We start from the raw sequence: 23,849 nt of genomic DNA on the forward strand, positions 1-23,849 counted from the left end.
ATTCTTTCTTCCAAATATAGAAAGAATATTATACTTGACTGCTGCCCTTCTGCTGCAGTCTGCTAATCATTCACAACCTACTTGTTCCACAAAGGTCCTTATAAGGACTGGTAAGGTAATAACCTGGTGTAGGGTGCTATAGTACATAGGGTTGAGGGAGGTACAGTCTGCCATTCTATAAGGACTGGTATATGTCCACAATACATAGGGTTGAGGTGCACTACTGCTGACCGCTGCCCTATACTGCAGCAGTCCTTCATCGGTATAGGGACTGACGTACAGTCTGCTAATCAGTCACACACAACCTACTTGTTCCACAAAGGTCCTTATAAGGACTGGTAAGGTATAGGGTACTACAGTACATAGGGTTGAGTGAGTTACAGTCTGCCATTCTATAAGGACTGGTATAGGTCCACAATACATAGGGTTGAGGTGCACTACTGCTGACCGCTGCCCTATACTGCAGCAGTCCTTCATCGGTAAAGGGACTGGCGTACAGTCTGCTAATCAGTCACACACAACCTACTTGTTCCACAAAGGTCCTTATAAGGACTGGTAAGGTATAGGGTACTACAGTACATAGGGTTGAGTAAGGTACAGTCTGCCATTCTATAAGGACTGGTATAGGTCCACAATACATAGGGTTGAGGTGCACTACTGCTGACCGCTGCCCTATACTGCAGCAGTCCTTCATCGGTATAGGGACTGACGTACAGTCTGCTAATCAGTCACAACCTACTTGTTCCACAAAGGTCCTTATAAGGACTGGTAATAACCTGGTGTAGGGTGCTATAGTACATAGGGTTGAGTGAGGTACAGTCTGCTCTTCTATAAGGACTGGTATAGGTCCACAATACATAGGGTTGAGGTGCACTACTGCTGACCGCTGCCCTATACTGCAGCAGTCCTTCATCGGTATAGGGACTGACGTACAGTCTGCTAATCAGTCACACACAACCTACTTGTTCCACAAAGGTCCTTATAAGGACTGGTAAGGTATAGGGTACTACAGTACATAGGGTTGAGTAAGGTACAGTCGGCCATTCTATAAGGACTGGTATAGGTCCACAATACATAGGGTTGAGGTGCACTACTGCTGACCGCTGCCCTATACTGCAGCAGTCCTTCATCGGTATAGGGACTGACGTACAGTCTGCTAATCAGTCACATACAACCTACTTGGTCCACAAAGGACTGGTAAGGTATAGGGTACTACAGTACATAGGGTTGAGTGAGGTACAGTCTGCCATTCTATAAGGACTGGTATAGGTCCACAATACATAGGGTTGAGGTGCACTACTGCTGACCATTGCCCTATACTGCAGCAGTCCTTCATCGGTATAGGGACTGACCTACAGTCTGCTAATCAGTCACAACCTACTTGTTCCACAAAGGTCCTTATAAGGACTGGTAATAACCTGGTGTAGGGTGCTATAGTACATAGGGTTGAATGAGGTACAGTCTGCTATTCTATAAGGACTGGTATAGGTCCACAATACATAGGGTTGAGGTGCACTACTGCTGACCGCTGCCCTATACTGCAGCAGTCCTTCATCGGTATAGGGACTGAGAGTTTTGTCACAGGGTAATTTAAAAAATGACAGGCAGAGGAAGAGGCAGGCTCTTCCGCAGGGGTGGTAGGGGTAGGGCAGGAGCAACAGGCTTGAGCCAAAGTGGGAAGTTGCAGAAGGTGCGTTCAATTACTTTAAAGGACGTACGAGACTTGGTTGAGTGGCTCACTCAGCCTTACTCTTCTGCACCCTCCTCATCCTCTCGATCTGCACCCTCTTCTTCACTCTCTGCTATGTGCACCCCCAAAGACACTACCACCAACAACACCACCACCACCACATACCTTCCGCTTGAGTCACAGGAATTATTTTCCAATCCATATCAAGACATTTCTGATGCGCAGCCACTCTTGGCATTGGATCAGGAAGAGGAGGTAGCAACAACCGCTACTCAGCAGTCTGACGACAGTACCCAGATCAGCCCAAGGAGGAGGTTGGTCCCCGCTGTTGCTGCCTACTCCGAGATCTCTACTTATAGCAGTGGGGAAGGTGACGTCGATGATGACGTGTCTAGTGATGTCACGTGGGTGCCCACAAGAGAGGAAGAGGAGGGGAGTTCAGAGGGAGATATGGACCAGCAGATAGGGAGGAGAAGCAGGAATAACTTACATTGCACAGGAGGGACAAAGCAGACTGCTAATGTATCAGGAGCGAGTCATTGATCATGTACGGTCACATCTGGCGCTCCCAGGACGCCGGCACATGGCTCCGCAGTGTGGGCTTTTTTTAACGTGTCCGCTGCTGACAATAGTGTTGCCATCTGCAATCTTTGCAGTCAACGCATTAGTCGCGGTAAGCCCAACACTCACCTAGGGACGACCGCCTTAAGAAGGCACATGAGCAGCCATCACCGAGCCCAGTGGGAGCAACGGAACACACAAAGCCACACTCCAGGCTCTCACCGTCCAGCCTCGTCTTCTACTTCTCCTCCTCTCTCCTCACAATTGTCCTCCACTCCACCTTCCATCACACCAAGCTCACGTTTTTCTGCAAAAAGGCAGGCTTCCGTGGGCCTAAAGTTCGAGCGTAAAAAGATGATGACGCCGGATAACCCTCTTGCCCAACGGTTGACGGCTGGCTTGTCAGAACTCATAGCCCGCCAACTACTGCCATATAAACTGGTGGACTCGGAGGTCTTTCGAAAATTTGTGGCCATTGGAACACCACAATGAAAGGTCCCAGGAAGGAAGTATTTCTCAGAGAAGGGCATCCCAGAGCTATATGGCCATGTTCAGCGGCAAGTGAATGTATCTCTGGCACACAGTGTCGGTGCCAAGATACATCTGACCACAGACACGTGGTCTAGCAAACACGGGCAGGGAAGGTATATCACTTTTACTGCCCACTGGGTGAACCTTCTGACGGCCGTCAAGCATGTAACCCGTGGCACCCGTGTAGATTTGGTTTTACTGCCGTCTTCTTCTCCTCCTCCTACTCCATCCTCCTCCCTCTGCTCCTCGGCTGACTCCTCCTTTTCCGCTGCTAGCGTCTCTTCTGCTGCGCCGCCCGAGCTCCCCAGAACCTATTCGACATGCCAGGTGAGACATTGCCATGCCGTGCTGCGTCTGTTGTGCCTGGAAGCCAAGAGCCACACTGGCCCGGCACTCTTTTCAGCTTTGCGTTCACAGGCAGATCAGTGGCTAACACTGCTCAATTTGACAGTTGGTAAAGTGGTGTGTGACAACGGTGCCAATCTGCTTAGCGCATTGAAACAGGGCAAAATCACGCACGTGCCATGCATGGCACACGTCTTAAACTTGGTCGTGCAGCGATTCCTTGTCAAATACCCTGGGGTCCAGGACATCTTGCGGCAGGCAAGGAAAATTTTGGCCCATTTTAGAAGATCTTACATGGTCATGGCTCACCTTGCTGACATTCAGCGGCGACACAATCTGCCGGTCAGACGTCTTATTTGCGATTGCCCGACACGATGGAACTCAACCTTCTATATGCTTGATAGGCTGCTCCAGCAGAAATGTGCAGTTAACGTCTACCTGTATGAACTCTGCGGCAGAACAGGTTCTGGGGAGCTGGGTTTTTTTTCACCGTGCCAGTGGCTGCTCATGCGCGACGCATGCAGACTTCTGCGCCCATTTGAGGAGATCACCAAACTGGTCAGTCGCAGCCATGGCGCCATCAGTGACATGGTAACTTATGCCTTCTTTATGGAGCGTGCATTGCGTCGTGTCATTGATCAAGCTGTGGAGGAGCAGGAGCGGGAAGATGAGGAAGTCGCAATGCTGGATGAATTCCCAGGGGGGGCTACTCTATCTGAGACAAGTCAACAACAGTAGTCTGAAGAGCAGTCAGAGGAGGATGGTGCCGGGGCAGATGAGGAGGAGCAAGAAGAGCATGCTTTAAACCTTTCTGGGACCCCTGTTGTTGTGCGTGGATGGGGAGAGGAGAATGAAGAGGACGACATTATCCTGGATGATGAGCAGGAGCCAGGCCACCACACCGCTTCCAGTTTAGTGCAAATGGGGGCCTTCATGATCCAGTGTTTTAATAGGGACCCCCGTATAAAAAGCATAAGGGTCAAGGACCAGTACTGGGTGGCAACGTACTTAGACCCCCGGTACAAACACAAAATGGCGGAAATGTTACCGCCGTCACAGAGGGCTGGCAGAATGGAGCACTTCCAGGCCTTGCTTCGAGAAATTCTGCATTCTGCCTTTGCGTGTGCTGGCAGAGGAGCAATTCCCACTCCCAGAGAAGGAGTTGCGGGTACCAATCCAACAGCGCCTGCAAGAAGAGGCCGGTTTGAAGATGTGTTGATGACGTCGGATATGAGGTCATTCTTTCAGCCGACCCATCGACAGGTGTCATCCGGATCCAGCATCAGGGAATGCCTAGACCGTCAGGTGTCCGACTACATCGGGTTACCGGCCGATGTGGACGGTCTGAGGAGTGATGAACCCCTGGACTACTGGGTGGGCAGGCTTGACCTCTGGTCAGAGCTTGCCCAATTTGCAATCGAACTGTTGGCTTGTCCCTCATCCAGTGTCCTGTCCGAAAGGACGTTTAGCGCAGCAGGGGGGATCGTGACCGATAAGCGTACTCGCCTAGCTCACAACAGTGTTAACTACCTCACATTTCTAAAAATGAATGAGGCATGGATCTCGGAGGAATTCAACACATGTGACCAGTAGACCATGTATATGTCTATAAACAATTTTTTTAAACAAGCACAAAGACCTTCTTTCTTCATTTGGCTCACTTCCTTGTCCAAAAAAAGCACACCGTACTATATGCCCGTACCCTCCTCTTTGAAGAGGTTGAGCGGTGTCATATTTCTACTGGGGCTGCTTATTATGAGGGGCTCCCACCATCCCTGTGCTGTGCTGACATCCTCCTGGGGCTGTACTTCTGCTGTGCATATTATGAGGGGCTCCCACCATCCCTGTGCTCTGCTGACTTCCTCCTGGGGCTGTACCTCTGCTGTGCATATTTTGAGGTGCTCTCACCATCCCTGTGCTATGCTCATTATGAGGGGCTCCCACCATCCCTGTGCTATGCTGACTTCCTCCTGGGGCTGCTTACGGTGCAGGTGTCAGTGGTGTATATCATGGTGCTGATGTCAGTACTCTTTATCACGGTGCTGCTGTCAGTGCTGTATATCACGGTGCTGGTGTTAGTGCTTTATGTCACGCTGCTGATGTCAGTGCTCTCTATCACGGTGCTGGTGTCAGATGACTCTATCACGGTGCAGGTGTCATGGCTGTATGTCACGCTGCTGGTGATCATCTCCTGCACCCTCTTCTTTGCCTACCCTGGTCCCTGACCTTCCCTCTCCTCCATTGCCTTCATGAGCTCCACAGTCCTAAATTGTCACAACATTTTCCCATATAAAAAAAGAATGCTTGTAGTTGTCGATCCCAGATTCACCTCATACATGTGTTATGTCATTGGCCATGTGGTGGGACTATGTTTGCACAGCTATTAATTATTTTGTGGCTGCAAATTTGACCTGTAGGTTTGCGAAGTTCGCCTCCCATTGAAGTCAATTGGGCCCGCCGCGAACGTTCCGGATCGCGAACTATCGGCCGCGGTCCGCGTTCGCGAAACGTTCCGTCGGAAGTTCGTCCATTACTAGTGGGCAAGTCTATTTATTCCAAAAGTCCGGTGGACTAGCACACAGACGCTGGATTGTCTGCCGAACTGCTGAGTCCGGCAGACAATTTTGAGTCAAAACTTCTTTTTAAGTCCGCCAGACTTTTGGAAAGAAAAAGTCAGCCGGAGCCCACACACGGGCGGATTGTCCGGCGGACTCTGCTCCAAGTCCGCCGGATAGTCTGATCGTGTGTACGCGGCATCAGGTGTGCTAAATGGGGATTGCCCTTATTATATAGTCAAAATTGAAATTGTCAAGCAATGCAACCCATTTATCAGACAACACCAAGTTTGACAATTCAGTCCTCTGCTTGGGTGAGGGGGGAATCTTTGTGCTGCTTCAAAAAACAGATACCATAGTAATACTGTGTTTTGTATACTAGAAACCAAAGCTGTATTTTGCCCTGAGCATTAGGTAATTAAAGCATCCTATAAAGGTGGAGCACATCATAAGACAATACTGTGCCAGGACAATAATCGGTCTTGTGTTTGTGCTGTAATATGTTATATGTAGCACAGTTGTGAGCATAGAGTTACATGCTAAATACCTCCCTTAAGCCTGGGGTTGTAACTTTCAGAAAATTAGGTTTTGTCTTTTTCAGCCAAAGGAGAATATGAATCCATTGAACAGATAAACTAATCCTAGTACATTTTCCCACAATTAGATGGAAGAGCACAGCAATAATGTCCTGGAGATGAGAAAACCTGCTAAGTAAACCTTACATAATGTTAATTTTACAAGCAATGTGGCTAATTTGAGCACTGCTTGTGCCAATCAGAAAATGAATTATATCCTTTGTTCACAAGAAGGAGGGATCGCTTTTTTTTTTGCTATAGCTGGGTAATCTGCATATGGTATTGCATATTCTTGATGTACTTAGTAATTGGCAAATGCTTTCAAGATGGGTGTATCTTGCAGATTTCTAGATTCCTTCACACATGACTGTCCCTTGTACCTGTTAACACTGATGTACTGTACTGTCAAACCTCAATAAGGTGAATTGTCTCTCTCTACAGAATAAAGTTCAAGCCATTTTTTAAATTTTTTAATGGATGAAATAAATATATTTATAGTCTGGGTTAAGGAAAAATCTTTATTGTTCCATTGTCCCTCCACGTATGTATGTTTCCTATTCAAGTTGTAAAAAAGCTACAATGGCTTTGGGTCAATTTTGTTTTGTTTAAAAAAAAAAAAAGTTTCTAAATTCATCAACTGTTTTATATCTTTTTTATTGTATGTATAACATATGATGAAGAATTTGCAGAGCATTCTTGGTTCGCTATATAGAAAACACAGCTGCTGTATTGAGGCAGCTTTATCTGACTGAATAGTCTGATTAAACCTCAAGATAAGGGATCACTAATCTGTATTCTGACTTGTGTGAATAAATCTTAATTTTAGGCTCCAATCACATCTAGGCGGGCAGAATCTCCGTGATTCTGTGAGCGATTCCAAATAGCGGGGAGCGTTTTCAATACCATTACTTCATAATGGCACCCCAATCGGAGTGCAATTCTTCCACGATTGCAGCATGATAAATCGTGCTGCAATTGCAGCAAAATCACAACGCGCAAAGCTTGTCGCTCAAATAGGAGCAGGATCTACGATGTGATATATCAAGCGACAATCATGACTAAATCGCAGTGTGATTGGGGTGCCATTAAGAAGTAATGGCGTTGTAGACGTGTCCTGCTATTTGCCGCCATTTGGAATTGCGGGCAGGTTTAAGTCATCTAGGTGTGAATAGAGCATTAAGGTTTTGAGTAGTGATGAGTTGAACGTATCAGGGTTCAGTTCACGGTGGGTATGCTGAACATTACTAATGTTCAGGAGCTGAATCCAAGCCTCATTAAAGAGAAAAAATGTAATGCCCATTTCCTAGGAAAATAGGCAAGATACTGTCAAACAAATGACAAAGGGGACTGGACTTTGCCCTGGGAAACATGTACCAAAGCAAAAAACTTTTTCCACACTGATCAGCAGAGTTGAATTATTTATTTGTGTATTTATTTATTTATTTTTACTTAATACAGAGCAGTCAGCCAGTGTCCTTGATCACTAGCCACCCCAATGCAGTGTCACTGGGCTGGGTTGTCTAGAGATTAGGGACACTGGCTGGCTGTAGCGTGGGGATTGTAAGCCAGCGCAGCCAGCCAGTGTCCCCGATCCCTAGCTACACCACTATAATGTCACCATCCCAATACAGTCAGCCAGTGCGCCGGATCACTGCCACACCAGTACAGTATGCCAGATCAGTGCAGCCATCAACAGTGTCTCTTATTGCTGCCACACTTGTACAATGTTGCCAGAACAGCGCAGTCAGTAAAACTGTTCCTGACTGTCGCCACACCAGTCCCAATGGGACCAGACCAGTGTAAGCAAGCAACAGTATTCCTGATCACCGCCACATGAGTCCCAGTACCACCAGACCAGTGTAAGCCAGTAATAGTGTTCCGGATTGCTGCCACACCAGTCCCAATGTCACCAGACCAGTGTAAGCCAGTAATAGTGTTCCGGATTGCTGCCACACCAGTCCCAGTGTCACCAGACCAGTGTAAGCCAGTAATAGTGTTCCAGATTGCTGCCACACCAGTCCCAGTGTCACCAGACCAGTGTAAGCCAGCAACAGTGTTCCTGATCACCACCACAGCAGTCCCAGTGTCACCAGACCAGTGCTGCCTGCAACAGTGTTCCTGAACATTGCCACACCAGTGCTGATGTCCCACAGCCAGTGCAGTCACACCAGTCCCAGTGTCACCAGACTAGTGCAGCCAGCAACAATTTTCCATATCACTAGCCACACCAGTGCCGGTATCACCAGAGCCAGTGTAGCCAGCAACTTTCTTATCATCACTACATTAGTGCAGTGTTACTGGTACTCACCCTGGTCTATTTATTGACCGCATCTTTGCCTGCCACCTGAACATCTGCATATCCCACTGACTACATTCCTGTGATTCAATAGTCCCAGACATCACCGGTGGACTACTGCACTCCTGAAATCAAAAGAACTCTTTTGTTTACCATTTATTCTGTACTCCACGGCGAATGAACATACATTCCTGGGTCAACCACATACCAATAGGCTAGGCTTGTTTGGCTTATAGGAATAGGGACCTGTATAGGTGATGCTACTTTAATCCATAGCCCTGACCACTTATACAGAGGCAACCATTACAGTATACTGTTTTTAATAGATTTTTGGTTGGTTGGTTTTTATGGTACACAAAATACAAGGTCTGATACATAATAAATTGAAAATCTCACACATGTGGTAGCCCCATACTCAGGACAAATAGCAGAATGTGTTTTATAATTCTAAGTATGCCCATACTGTAAGAAAGAAATATGATTTTGATATTTGTCAACTTTGTGTAAAAAAATATATTTTCATTTATTTCTACATTTTTCAAAAAAAGTAATTGTCAGAGGACTCACCATGCCTAGAAAAAAAGTTTGGGTATTTACCCTCCAGAATGTGGTAATTTTTGGGTTATTTCTAGTGTCCTGGCACTCCAGAGCCTCCAAACATGGGATAGGTAGTCAGGAAATTAGAGTTCTAATTTATGCCCCTTTAAAGCCTGAAGGTGGATTTTGGGCCCCTTTATGTTGCTAGGCTGCAAAAACATCTCACATATGTGTTATTCCCATACACAGGAGGAGTAGAAGAATATGTTTTGGGATGGAATTTTGAGTATGCCCATGCCGTGTGATAGAAATATCTTAGAAATTCACAACATAAAAAGACTCACTAATACTTTTAAAGAATACATTTGGGTGTCTGCTTTCTAAAATGTGGTCAGTTTGTTGGTGTTTCTACTGTCCTGGCACTTCAGGGCCTCCAAACGTGTAAAAGGTAGTCAGGAAATTAGATGCCTAATTTATGCCTGGCCCTTGAAAGCCCTTTCAAGGTGCTCCTTAGATTTTTGGGACCCTCTATGCAGCTTGGCTGCAAAAAAGTTAAAATATGTGGTATCCATATATCAAAAAGAAATTAATATAGCATTTACAATTGCTACCCAAACCGTATTAGTTTAATGTTATTAAAAATTACAAGTCGGGCTTTGGGCATCTTCTACAACAAAAATGAAATTTGTAGTGAGATTACCCCTAAAGGTTAATTACTTCTAAAGGGAGGTAGACACTGCGACTTTTCTCATCAGAACACTGGCAGTGCATGCATTATTTGATTTGAATGAATTAGTCGCTCCCATTCGGAATCAGTGCTACCTATTCACAGCAGGTAGGAATCTGCAACACACATTGTTAAAAAACTTGCAATGTACATTGATTACCCAAAGGGGATTGTTTTCTCAACAAAAGTGGAGTTTCTTTTTAATGTTATGTTTGGGGGACTATTTGAGGTAATGGAACCACAAGAACTCTGAGGTAATGGAACCACAAGAAGTCAGTTTTCAGATGTGATATATTTTGTTTTTCATACGATACTTCTATTTTTTTCTGTGATAAATCCACTTTTGCAGTGAAGTCACTGCTGAAAAAATTAAGACATGGCTAAATTCAATGACAAGGACACTTGTTTGTTAAGTGCTTTATTATTTCTTTTATTATGTTCAAGTGTGTAGCACTTTGTGTATAGCAACTTCATTCACTTTTAATTTTGTTTTTCCTCAGTGTGAGTTAGATATTTAGATATATATTTTTCATGGCTAAATTCAAGCCCTGAGACTAAAAAAATACAACTAAAATGTAAGATGCATTTTGTTGTACATTAGGAAATTATTTTGTTAACCTAATTTTGGTAATTTGTCCAATTAATTTCACTAAGGACTAAAAAGGCTCATTATAAATTGTTATTGAATCGCAAAATTATCAAAAATAGAGAATTGTGGCAAAGAGTTAAGCAATGTTATTGAGCCAGTAGTATATGCTCAATTTTCTTTTTCCAGTCTTTAATTCTATTTTTGCATATTACAGAGAGAATGGTCATATTTATGGAGTGCAGTAAAAACAAATCAGAATATCCTTCTGGATTAAAAAACAGAAAAGTAAAGAATGTCCAGGGGAAACATCAAAAGCCTCGATAAGATAAAACAAATTCAAAGTACCATGAAGTGTCTGATATGTCAACAATATAAAGGGGCACAAAGCTTTAAAATCCTCCCTCTCCCATTAAAATCCAACATAATAAAAATTCTCCATGTTTTCGAAAAATGGTTGGCTTATTTCCTAAAACAGGCCAATATCAGTTGCACAGGTAGGAATGTAGTTTCAAAAGTAGTTTGTGCATAAATTGTATATGATAAATATATGTTAGAAATATATATATAGATATATACTGTATATATATCTATATATATATATATATATATATATATATATATATATATATATAGATAGATAGATAGATAGATAGATAGATAGATAGATAGATAGATATAGAGATATTCAACTCTGTAGACTCAGTAAATGGGGTCAATTCACTAAGAGTTAAACAACAGCCAATAAAATGTGGTAAAATAGCGCTTGCGGTAAATGAGTTTTAAAAGTGCAATTCACTAAGAACTTTGTGTTAAATATCAAATGCGGTATTTGTAAAGCCTCATACACACGATAGGACTTTGTACAAACTTTCCCTTGGATTTTTGTACAAAGGGCGTCGGCCCTGAACTTGTATTGCATACACACAGCAGGACTTTTTCAGCCAACTTTCACCAAATCACGTGTTTTTTCTGCTCTTTACCGCCACCTTTGGTCAACTTCTGTATTGTTGTCTGATCTTTTGCATTGGTTCTGAGCATGCCTGTTTGTACTTTGTACAAAAGTCCTATGGTTTTCTGTACACACGATCAGACTTTGCTCCATCAGACTTTTGTTCCCAGAAAGTTTGTCCGTTCACACAGCCAACAAAAGTCTGATGAAAACCAAAAAAGTTTGTCCGATGGAGCGTACACACGGTAGGATGTTGCTCCAAAACAGCTAATTTGCATGTTTGTTGTCAAAAAGTCTGATCGTGTGTATGGGCCTTTAGTTTGAGCGCTGATTACCTCATTTTATTATGCTGTAATTTTTCGCATTGAGCTGGTTGCTAAGGAGAGGGCTGGGAGGCTGGCCGGCACGTCCTTAGCAACGGATGACTCATTAGCTGTCTGCAGGTTCCCCACTGACAGCTGAGTATAAAAAAACATTCTGGCAATTAAAAATTATGAAAAAAGACTTTGTGGGGTCCTCCCTATGCATAACAGATATGGGAAATATGTCCATTGGTCCTCAAGGGGTTAAGGGGAATGTTGGGTCCCCCCAAATCTATACCAGATCGAGCATGCAGCCCAGCAGGTCAATAAGAGGACTAAGCAAGCGAGTACCCACCCTCCTGAACCCAAAAATGTCCCCCGCTATGGTTCCATCATCAATCACGCCACAACCGCCCCAGCTGGTCCCAAAAAAACAAACAAAAAAAGGTCAGCTCTGCCTGTCCCACGTTAAATAGCTATGGGGCAGGGTCACCCAGCGTCATCATAGGCAGGTAGACCGCAGAAGCGTTCGTGGCGAGCAGAGTTTTTTCTTCTGGGTCCAGTGGTGGTGGCGGATGGCGTGAGCGAAATTGGATCTACAGCGAATGGACACTTTTATTTTTTAATAAAGGAATTGTCAAAAACATTGTACTGTCTTTATTCGCTTTTACACTTTTTTGGGTGAATGGGTAGGGGTACTATGTAATTTACTGGCAAATTTTTTATAATAGTTAATTTTTTTCTGTAAATTTGATTTTATTTACCGCATGCGATAATTTATGCTAATTAGTCACATGGCCGTGTTATTACATATGGTAAATGTTCGTGAATTGACCCCAGCATTTTTAAATGGTGTCTAATGGGTAGAAAAAATAGGAATGGCCACTGGAAGAATTAATTCATTATTTTTATTTCCAAATTGGACATAGTAGCATATTTTACCATGGTGTGTTAGTGCCTAACCTATTACATTATTCACACATTGCATACAGCAAAGCTCAATAATTCTCTGTAATGCTCAGGCAAGTCTGTTGACAGGTTCAACTCGATGTATTTTCTGTGTAGCTGAAAAGCTGTTCTATTGCAAGATGAGTGACAAAGTGAATTTTTGAAAGTAGTAGAAGTCGCTTCTGAAGTTGCACTGACGAACACAGCCATAAACCTTGTAGACAGCCTTCCCAGAACACCAAAGTGTGGACCAACGCAATATTGAACCCTATGGACTAAGAATGGGATGCCATTAAAGTTTATGTATGTGTAAAGGCATGCATCCCAACACTTTTGGTAATACTGTATAGTGTATCTAAATATTCTTCTACCTGGTTATCATGCAGATTATATGGCTTCAGCACATTAAGTTATGAAACTGGAACCAGATATGCAGATTTGCACTTCACTTTGACTTTCCTGATCTACACAGAGTTCTAAAGCATGGAGCAGCATGAGAATCGGGAAAGTAGCATTTTCAGAAGGAGGATAGCTACATTTCTCTAATTATGTGTTTCCTTTAAGATGAAGCTTCAGGCATACAACTAACTACACAGCTGAAATGCATGTACTGTACGTTTCCTGTGTAGCTTACCTAAAGATTTGTAAATATGGCCAGCCATTCTACATACTTCTGGTATTTGGTAAGATATGTCTGCTACTACTTGGGTCAGGTATCTGTTCAATGGACATAGGGGATGATGTTAATCAAATTAAGAGTCTATAGTCAGAGGTGGCAGAAGCTGAAGTATTCATTCAGGAAGACCAATCAATTAGCAACGGCTGTATATGCAAGATGGACAATATGTGACATTATGTGAAATAGACAACATTGGTTGTACGGAATTAGGCCGCGTACACACGCGGGGACTGTTCGCCCAACTTTGTCCGTCAAACAGTTTCGGCAAACAGTCCGCTCAAAATTAGCATGGACGGACATGGCCACACACGACGGACGAACAGTTTGCTGAAACCGTGCGCGATGACGTGAACGGCACTTACGACGGGACGAAAAATACGACGTCCTATACACTGCATTATAACTTTCGGCGTGTAAATCCTTTCTGAGCATGCGCGGAACTTAGTTTGACGAACAAGCCTACACACGAGCGGACTGTTCGCTGAAACAAGGTTTCAGCGGACAGTTTTTCGGAAATTCCGAAAAACCTTGTTCGTCAAACTGTCCGCTGAAACTGTCCGCTGAAAGCCCACACACGAGCGGACTGTCCGCCCAAACACTGTTCAGCGGACAAAGTTGGGCGAACAGTCCGCCCGTGTGTACGCGGCCTTATAATTACACTAAAACACAGATAAAACACTAAACGTATATGCATTTCAACCACTGATTTGGCTGTTTGTCCAGAGCTTTAACCACTTCAGGACCGCCGTATTGCCATTGTACGTCAGCACAATGGCACAGGCAGGCAGAATCACGTACATCTACGTGATTGCCTTCCAGCGGGTGGGGGGTCCCATCGGACCCCCTCCCGCTGGATACGGCGGTCCGATTCGGTCCAGCAGCGATCCGTGATGAGGGGATGGCCGTTCGTTTTCGGCCACCCCCTCTGGATCGCTCCTGGCCAATGAGAAGCTTCCTCCCCTGTGTATTGTTTACACAGGAAGGAGGAAGTGATGTCATTCTCCTCGGGGCGGTCTTTTTGACCGGACTACGAGGAGAAGAGTAAAAGTAAGTCTGCACGAACACTACACTGACATGTAGGTACACACAGGCACACAAACCCCCCCCGATCCCCCCCCCGATCGCCCCCCGATCCCCCCCCCGCCCCCCCCTCCCCCCCCAGTCACAGTGTCACTGATTGCATTGATCATTTCTTTACTGATCAATGCATTCAGTGTCAGTTGTGACAGTAAAAACTGTCAGGACAGTTAGTGTTAGGTCCAGGGTAGCCCCCTATCACCCCCCAATAAAGATTTAACCCCCTGATTGCCCCTAGAGTTAACCCTTTCACCCCCTTTTGCCAGTGTCACTAAGTGATCATTTTTCTGATCGCTGCATGTGTCGCTAGTGTCGCTAGGTAGCTAGTTATTTTTTTAGGTTCACCGCCAGGTTTTTATATCGCTAGGTACCCCGATATACTACCCAATAATGTTTTTAACCCCCTGATTGCCGCTAGTTAACCCTTTCACCCCCTTTTGCCAGTGTCACTAAGCGATCGTTTTTCTGATCGCTGCATTAGTGTCGCTACAGTCGCTAGGTAGCTAGTTATTTTTTTAGGTTCACCGCCAGGTTTTTATAGCGCTAGGTACCCCGATATACTACCCAATAATGTTTTTAACCCCCTGATTGCCGCTAGTTAACCCTTTCACCCCCTTTTGCCAGTGTCACTAAGCGATCATTTTTCTGATCGCTGCATGTGTCGCTAGGTAGCTAGTTATTTTTTTAGGTTCACCGCCAGGTTTTTATATCGCTAGGTACCCCGATATACTACCCAATAATGTTTTTAACCCCCTGATTGCCGCTAGTTAACCCTTTCACCCCCTTTTGCCAGTGTCACTAAGCGATCGTTTTTCTGATCGCTGCATTAGTGTCGCTACAGTCGCTAGGTAGCTAGTTATTTTTTTAGGTTCACCGCCAGGTTTTTATAGCGCTAGGTACCCCGATATACTACCCAATAATGGTTTTAACCCCCTGATTTCCGCTAGTTAACCCTTTCACCCCCTTTTGCCAGTGTCACTAAGCGATAATTTTTCTGAACGCTGCATCAGTGTCGCTAGTGTCGCTAGGTAGCTAGTTAACTAGGCTCCCAAAAAGTCCCCCACATGTGGTATCCCCGTACTCGGGAGAAGCAGCAGAATTTATTTTGGGGTGTAATTTGACTTCTGCCCATAGCATGTGTGAGCAATATATCATTTAGTGACAACTTTGTGCAAAAAAAAAAAAGTTTGTAATATTCCCGCAACTTTTGGCAAAATATAAAATATTCCATGGACTCAACATGCCTCTCAGTAAATAGCTTGGGGTGTCTACTTTCCAAAATGGGGTCATTTGGGGGGGTTTTGTGCTATTTTGGCATTTTATGGCCTTCGAAACTGTGATAGGTAGTGAGGAGTTAAATCAAAAATTTGCACCCTTAGAAATCCTGAAGGTGGTGATTGGTTTTCGGGGTGCCGTGCGCGACTAGACTCCCAAAAAGTCCCACACATGTGGTATCCCCGTACTCGGGAGAAGCAGCAGAATGTATTTTGGGGTGTCATTTCACATATAACCATGGCATGTGTGAGCAATATATCATTTAGTGACAACTTTTTGTAAAAAAAAATTTTTTTTTTTTTTTTTGTCATTATTCAATCCCTTAGGACAAAAAAAATAAATATTCAATGGGCTCAACATACCCATCAGCAATTTCCTTGGGGTGTCTACTTTCCAAAATGGGGTCATTTGGGGGGGATTTGTACTGCCCTGCCATTTTAGCACCTCAAGAAATGAGATCGGCAGTCATAAATTAAAAGCTGTGTAAATTCCAGAAAATGTACTCTAGTTTGTAGACGCTATAACTTTTGCGCAAACCAAAAAATATACGCTTATTGACATTTTTTTTACTAAAGACATGTGGCTGAATAAATTTTGCCCTCAATGTATGACTAAAATTTAGTTTATTCGATTTTTCTTATAACAAAAAGAAGAAAATATCTTTTTTTTTCAAAATTTTCGCTCTTTTTTCATTTATATCGCAAAAAAAAAAAATCGCAGAGGCAATCAAATACCATCAAAAGAAAGCTCTATTTGTGGGAAGAAAAGGACGCAAATTTCGTTTGGGTGCAATATTGCATGACCGCGCAATTACCAGTTAAAGCAGCGCAGTGCGAAATTGCAAAAAGACCTCTGGTCCTTAAGGTGTTTATTGGTCCGGAACTGAAGTGGTTAATTAAAGCCAAGCTCCATTTAAAATAACAATAGTGGAGTCCCCCAAGGACTGTTTAATTTATTTATAAACGATCTGGAGGATGGGATAAACAGCTCAATCTCAGTGTTTGCGGACAATACAAAGTTAAGCAGGGCAATAACTTCTACGCAGGATGTGGAAACCTTGCAAAAAGACCTAAACAAAATAATGGGGTGGGTAACTACATGGCAAAAGAGGTTTAATGTTGAAAAATGTAAGGTAATGCATTTGGGGGCCAAAAATTACCGGATACAGGGAGAACCTCTGGGGGAATCTAGGATGACCTGGGGGTTTAGTAGATGATAGGCTCAGCAATGGCATGCAATGTCAAGCTGCTGCAAGCAAAGCCAACAGAATATTGGCATGCATTAACTACTACAATACAGGGCACTTCCGCAAAAATAGCGGAAATTTGGAAAAAAAAGTATATTTTATTTTTTCTATTTTAAAAGAAATCCAATAAAATCTAATTTTGTCATAAATTTAAGCCAAAATGTATTCTGCTACATGTTTTTGGTAAAAAAAAATTATGTTAAGTTTATAATAATTGGTTTGTGTGATCACGGACATATGTATGCAAATGATCATGTACATATGTGTGCAGGTGATCACGTACATATGTGTGCAGATAATCATTGGGACATGTGATTTTAGTGGGACATATGTTTTTTTATTTGGGGACATGTCTTTTTTTTATTTGGGGACATGTGTGTTTTGGGGACATGTGTGGGGACATGTGTATTTTGGGGACATGTGTGTTTACACTGTGTGGTGATGTGTGTTTACACTAGACTAGTGATCAGTGAGTAAAAAGCTGTAAAAACAGCTCATACTCACTGATCACCAGCCGGCTGCAGCGATCTGCTCTCCTCTCCTCAGTGACGACTTCCGTGTGAGGAGAGGAGAGCTGATTGCCTAGCAACCGGCTGTTTGTTTTGATCACATGACGGCTGTGATTGGACACGGCCATCATGTGATCAGGAGGGCCAATCACAGATCCCTCCTGCCGATCCAAGATGCGCCGTGTCCGGGTGACACAAGCGCATCGGGATTGCGCCGCTGTGCGGGCACGCACGTGCGTGATCCCCCTCCTTCTGAAGGATGTTCCTGAACATCCAGTCAGAAGGAGGTGGCTCCCACCTGGCCGTATATATGTACATTGGCCGGGTGAGAAGTGGTTAAAATGGGATTCACTTTAGAGGTAAAACAATAATTCTCCCACTCTACAAGACTCTGGTTTGGCCGAATCTTCAGTATGCCGTCCAGTTCTGGGCACCAGTCCTCGGGAAGGATGTGCTGGAACTGGAGGGAGTCCAGAGAAGGGCAACAAAGCTAATTAAGAAAATGGAGGATCTCAGCTATGGGGAAAGACTACAAGCATTGAACTTATGCTCTTTTGAGAGGAGACGCTTGAGGGGGGATATGATATCAATGTACAAATATCATACCCTAGCATAGGAAAAAAACTATTTAGTGAAAGGGAATTTAAAAAGACATGCGGCCATTAACTAAATTCTGAAGAGAAGCGGTTTAACCTTAAACTGCGTATTGGGTTCTTTACTGTCACAGCAGTAAGGATGTGGAATTCTCTTCCACAAGCAATGGTATCAGCAGGGAGCATCGATAATTTCAAAAAACTATTAGATGGGCACCTTAACAATCACAACATACAGGGGTATACAAAGTACTATTGGTGTAAGCACATACACACACATGCAACATAGGTTGAACTGGATGGACTGGCGTCTTTTTTCAACCTCACCAACTATGTAACTGAATCGCCAATAAAAGAAAAAAATGCCTTTGCTACAATGTTCAGCTTCAATCCAGAGATTTCCCCTGCAGTACTTTTTTTTGTGGTGTTAGATGTCCTCATTCTCATGGCAGTAGCATTCAACCCATTTTCCCTGAACCTAGGGCATCCTGGATTCTACCCCAGCCTGTAATTGGACAGTGAAAGGAAAGGCAGTAAAGTGATGAGCTCATCCCTCTGTCCATCAGCCATCTCTCTCTCCCAGAATGCTTCTTGTCATCATATGAACAGATTGGCCCTTTGTGCTGGTTTATCAACTTATGCTCCTGCACTGCTGTACAGGAAATGCAAGAGGCTTACAACTGGTCAAATTCATCAGCATTAATGATGTATTCTTACTTACAGAACTACAGTAATGCGTTCTTTAAAATCTATATATAAAAAGAGTGCACTGTCACTTTAAGGGTCTTTGTAATATACAAAAAAATCATGAGTGTGATACACAATACACTAGTGGTGAATGTGCCACACAAAACATGCTAAAACATCTACTTTAACAACAAAAGTGAAACAAATAAGTCTTTATTATATGTGGACTACAAGTGCTGGTAATCCTCGTGTTGCTCATCCTCTGCCACCATATACAAACCCTATCTACTTACTAGAATGTTAGACCCCTCCAAAAAGGAAGATGTCTAAAAGCGCTTGAAATAGGGTTCAACACAGTAGTCAGTAGGTCAAGTTACCACATGAACAGCTCTGCTTCTGGGAGTGCTACGATTAATTACCGCCAATAAGGTGATCTGAAACCACATCACATTCTCATAGAAAACCTCATATTACCACAGAAAAGAGGAGGATCTATGGTAGATTATCGCCATAAAATCTGCTTATTTATTAAATCAATATATACTCACACTGTTTTCAATTGCTAGTACAATACAGCATGCTGCCCGTCCTGCCATGCATGCGTAATGACGTCAGTACTAAAGCACCATTCCTACGCATTTCATCCATGTAGACGCCTTCAGGGGAAATGAGACTAGTTTTAAATCCCATGTGTTTCACTTCATAGATAATCTTAATCTGTGTTTTGTGTATATCCAGATTTTAAAGCGCACCTCACAGAATATCTAGAATAGCAATAAAAATGTGTATCCTGAAACCAGTGGTGTGTATCATCACATTTGAAAGGCAGGCTTGTATTGGATTGGTGGCTGTAAGACACTTTATTATACTGATATTTTTTTCACATTAGACGTTCTGTATGTAAGAGGCAGGAGAAAGCCTGAGGTGGGCGTTCCACTATCACAATCATCAGATTAATGACACAAGGAGGTGCAGTGCAGTTGCACACTACAGCTATGCCTGGTGAAAATCGGAAGCACTAAACAGGTAAACTATACTCCATGTATGCCTCTCAAATTACAGTTTTCAATCTATACTGGAGTGTGTCTTTAATTATATCTATCTGCTTGTACATTTTAAAGCCATGCATTTACTAGTGTACTTCTGTCTGATAAATTGGTGAATAAAAATCCTTTGCAGTGACCTTTTCATTGGAGGTATACTGTATATAGACTCATTGTTAGTGTAATGCACTTAATAAATTGCACTTTTTAAAAGGAAAGGTGATGGATTAAAATGTTTAGCACCTCGATGAATAATTAATAAGCCCCATAGTGCAAATAAGTGCCTAATAAATAATTAATTTTAATCTCATTATAGATGTTTCATAATGGGATAATTTAATTAAATGAAAGACAATGGGTTTTGAGCGGTTGAAAGATACTGCTGTTTCTATATTTGGCTAATGGTTTGAACACACCATCCTGAAGAAGGTTAATTCACAAGGGTGTATGCATTATTTAATGAATTCCTAGGAGATAAAAGACCTAACAGATCAATGAAGACTTGTGCTGCACTCATGCAGCTTACCAAGCATGTTTTAGCTAACTGGAATATCACAAAATAAGAATTGCAGTTTGGATATATTACAGCATTCTATTATAGGCAAATTATTGTTTACAGACTTGCTCATAGTGAAAAGAATAAATATATTTTTGCAGGTCAAGATTTTGAAACTGAATTTTTTAAGGAAAGCAGAATGTACTGTATATGTGATACTATAATATTGATAGCTGTGTCACATGGGACCCATTAATAAGCCTTTAGAATCAGTCTTGTTTGGTGTGTACATAGGCACTTAGCTCACACTAGCTAGGCACTGAAAGTATTGATGGTAGAAGTTATATATTTTGATGGCAATCTATTATATATTTTAATATTAGCATGCTTTCATTTATTTTTAAAAAATATATATTTAGATGACATATACTGTATGGAGATCTATAACCGTCAGTTATCAGTTTTATCCATAGTGGGAGAAATGCATGTGCTGCCAATAATTACTAATTTCTAAAAAGGCTAGCCACCAGATTGTCATTCTTATCCTCTAGCTACACTATTTAGTAAGTTAAAACTCCTTTGTTGCATTCTTCTTATGGGATATTCACTCTTGATGCTATGAAAATAAACACGGAAGTTAGGGAACTAGCAATTTCAGAAAAGGTAGCTCAGGTATTTCTTCCATGATAGCAGAAATCATGATCTTACAATCTTAATTATATATCCCATATACTGCATATATCTTTATAGATTTTTAGCATCCTGTATATGCAGAGCTTAATAGACTTAAAGCGGAGTTCCACCCTAAAGTGGAACTTCCGCTCATCGGAACCCCCTTCCGGTGTCACAGTTGGCACCTTTCAGGGGGGAGGGGGGTGCAGATACCTGTCTAAGACAGATATTTGAACCCACTTTCGGGCATAGACTCCCACGGGAGTCTATGCCTCTTCCTGTCCCACCGCGCTGTCTCTGAGGCTCGCGTGTGTCTCAGCATTTTCATTACGCTGTGTGACTCGCGCATGCGCAGTAGGGAAGTGGGAAGTGATATGCTTTGTTTCTGAAAAAATGCATTCAACTGGGGAACCTAGATCTAGAGAAAACAGTACAGTCCAGTGTGGGACCAAAAGGAAGTACCGCTCTTACTTATGGGCATAAAGACAGTGGAGAGGATCAGAAGAGAAAGATGGAAAAGTAAGAGAAAAGGAAAAGAAGAGGGGAAGAAGAGAGGGGAAAAAAGGGGGAAAGGAAAGAGGGGGTTTTGAGGGAAGTAGGAGACAGTCTCTGTTCCAGAGGCTCACTATGGGTATGTCAACACATCGTATTAGATTACAGTTCCAGGAAGTGCATAGACAGTTCCGATGATGGGAAGTAATCTAGCCACGACTGCCAGGTACGTAAGAATTTATCATGTATGCAGATTAGTATCGCAGTTAATTTCTCATTCAGCAGGGTACCGTGCACTCAATTTGTCGCTTTGTCAAAGTTGAGAATCGGTGTATTCCACGCTTTTGCACTCTGTTTTGTGGCCGAAAAGTCACCATTAGAAGTTTCACAAAAAGCACTGCACAAAACCCTCCTCTCCATGTTCCTAGTGTTGCTTTACATAAGAGAATGTTATTAAAACACATTCAGGTAGTCATGCCTCTGCTGTGTAAAAACATCTACAGAAATTTCTAAACAATAAATAGCTGGAAAATCAGTGTCTATTTAACAACTAAATGTCAGCTCCAGAAAGATACAACCCACCCCCTCTGCTCTTCCTTTCTCCAGGTTAATAGACTAGCTTGAGACTGCACTATCCACCGTTAGTTCTGTCTTGTGAAGACCAGAAGTACAGTGGATCAGCACTAAGAGAGCAGAAGCCAGCAGCATTGACAGTGCTGAGGTATGAATTTTAACAAATAGCTTACCGGGGATGTTTATTTTATTGTGTTCAATGTGTTAAGCTAAAAGTTTTATTACTACGTTACTACTTTACACTACTTACATGGCACACTGCAATATACCCTTACATGTCTTCTAAACTTTTGCATAAGGCAGGGATTCTTGGTTTGCATATATTACTCTTGGAGGGATCACTTTGACATAGTTGGCCTTCTTGAATATGCGTTGCCGTATATGCAAATCAAGAATCCCAGTTTTTATTGAAAAAGAGTCAGCATTTTGAAGCTAACTCAGGCTATGGCTTTGTTGATTGGAACACAATATCACAAAAGATTATTTTTTTTTTCCCCCCTCCCCCCTTTTACCTGAATAAAATATATTTGTAGCACTGACCCCTGAAGGAGCCACTGGTTTTCTTGGGCTTACCATTTACCTTCTCCGCCTTGTAACTCATTGTTCTTGTCTAGGGGTTCCCAAGGTTGATAGCCCAATAACTGCAGAGACCGACACTTGAATTCCGTTAGGAATTCTTATTTGCTTAAAATGTTGAACAGAAACACAGTCTCTCAGTTGGAAATAGAGGATATAGGTATGGAAGCTCAGGCACTTTGGAAACTGCTGACACTTAATAAATGTCTCTCTCTAGGTAATCCAGGGAATAGGCACTCGCAACTGGACATTTCCACTGTCGGCTAAATCCTGGTTTATGGATTTAGCAGCCGACAAATGACTCAAACTTAGCAAAGTCTCTGCCACAGACTTGATTGCAAACTTTAGATGAACACAGAAAATCTCTCACAGGAACTTAGTTGTAACCGAAGGATGAAAATGGGAATTTACTTACAATACCAGTATCTTGCAGCCGGTCCGGCGATACCGTAAGAAATGCGGATTCAATTAGTGTTCATACAGCTCAGCATCCAGGGTCTTACCGAGTAGCCAGCCTCGTACCTGGCCCTCTTCCGAAGAGTCCTCCCCTGGTTGCATGATGAGTTGCTGGGCCTCTCCAAAACCCGAGACGGCAGCGGACCACTTTAGAATCCTCCTTCCAGTTACTGTGCCTTGGACTAGCCAGCTCCGAGACTCGAAAAAGGATGGATCTGCACCCCAGGCCATGAGAGACCATGGTGTCAGAACATACTTCTGGACCGGAACCCAGAACCACGTGACCTCAGAACCTTAAGTACCCTCTCCCTTGGGTAAAAAAATAAATTTACAGACAGATGCATGCTCTTCAGGAGTACCGGCGCTACACACTCCCCCAGGTTATTTAGACAATGTCCTCATCATTTAGCTAAAAAATCTCTTAACGCTACAAAAATGTTTAAGTACCTGAGCTTTTTGGGATTTTGGGAAAGGAGAAGGGAAGGAAATAGCAAACATATTTAAGATTTGTCACATAAAACAGTTGCATTAACAGACTATACACATACCACCCAATCCTATCTATCTACACCACCCATTCTCCGGCAGCTTGACAGGTGATCTTGGTGCATCCTGAAAAGAAAACACATAACAGCAATACAAACATATATCACATCTTTTTAGAAGGCAGAACTTTATCCCAATCTCAATAAAGTTCTCTCCTCTAAATCTAAAACTCTTTTTCTCCGCTAAAACGACTTATGTTTTTTTTTCTCTAAAATAATAAAACCACTTTGTTTTGCGCTGACCCATGCCACCTAGTGGTCAGAGTCACTGTAACGCCAAGTCCTTCCCTGAAAGTAAGTACCGCGACCCATGCGGTAGTTTTGA

The sequence above is a fragment of the Lithobates pipiens genome, unplaced genomic scaffold (assembly GCF_037356315.1).
Source record: "Lithobates pipiens isolate NorthernLeopardFrog02 unplaced genomic scaffold, aLitPip1_a1.2 Scaffold_19, whole genome shotgun sequence".
NCBI lineage: Eukaryota > Metazoa > Chordata > Amphibia > Anura > Ranidae > Lithobates > Lithobates pipiens.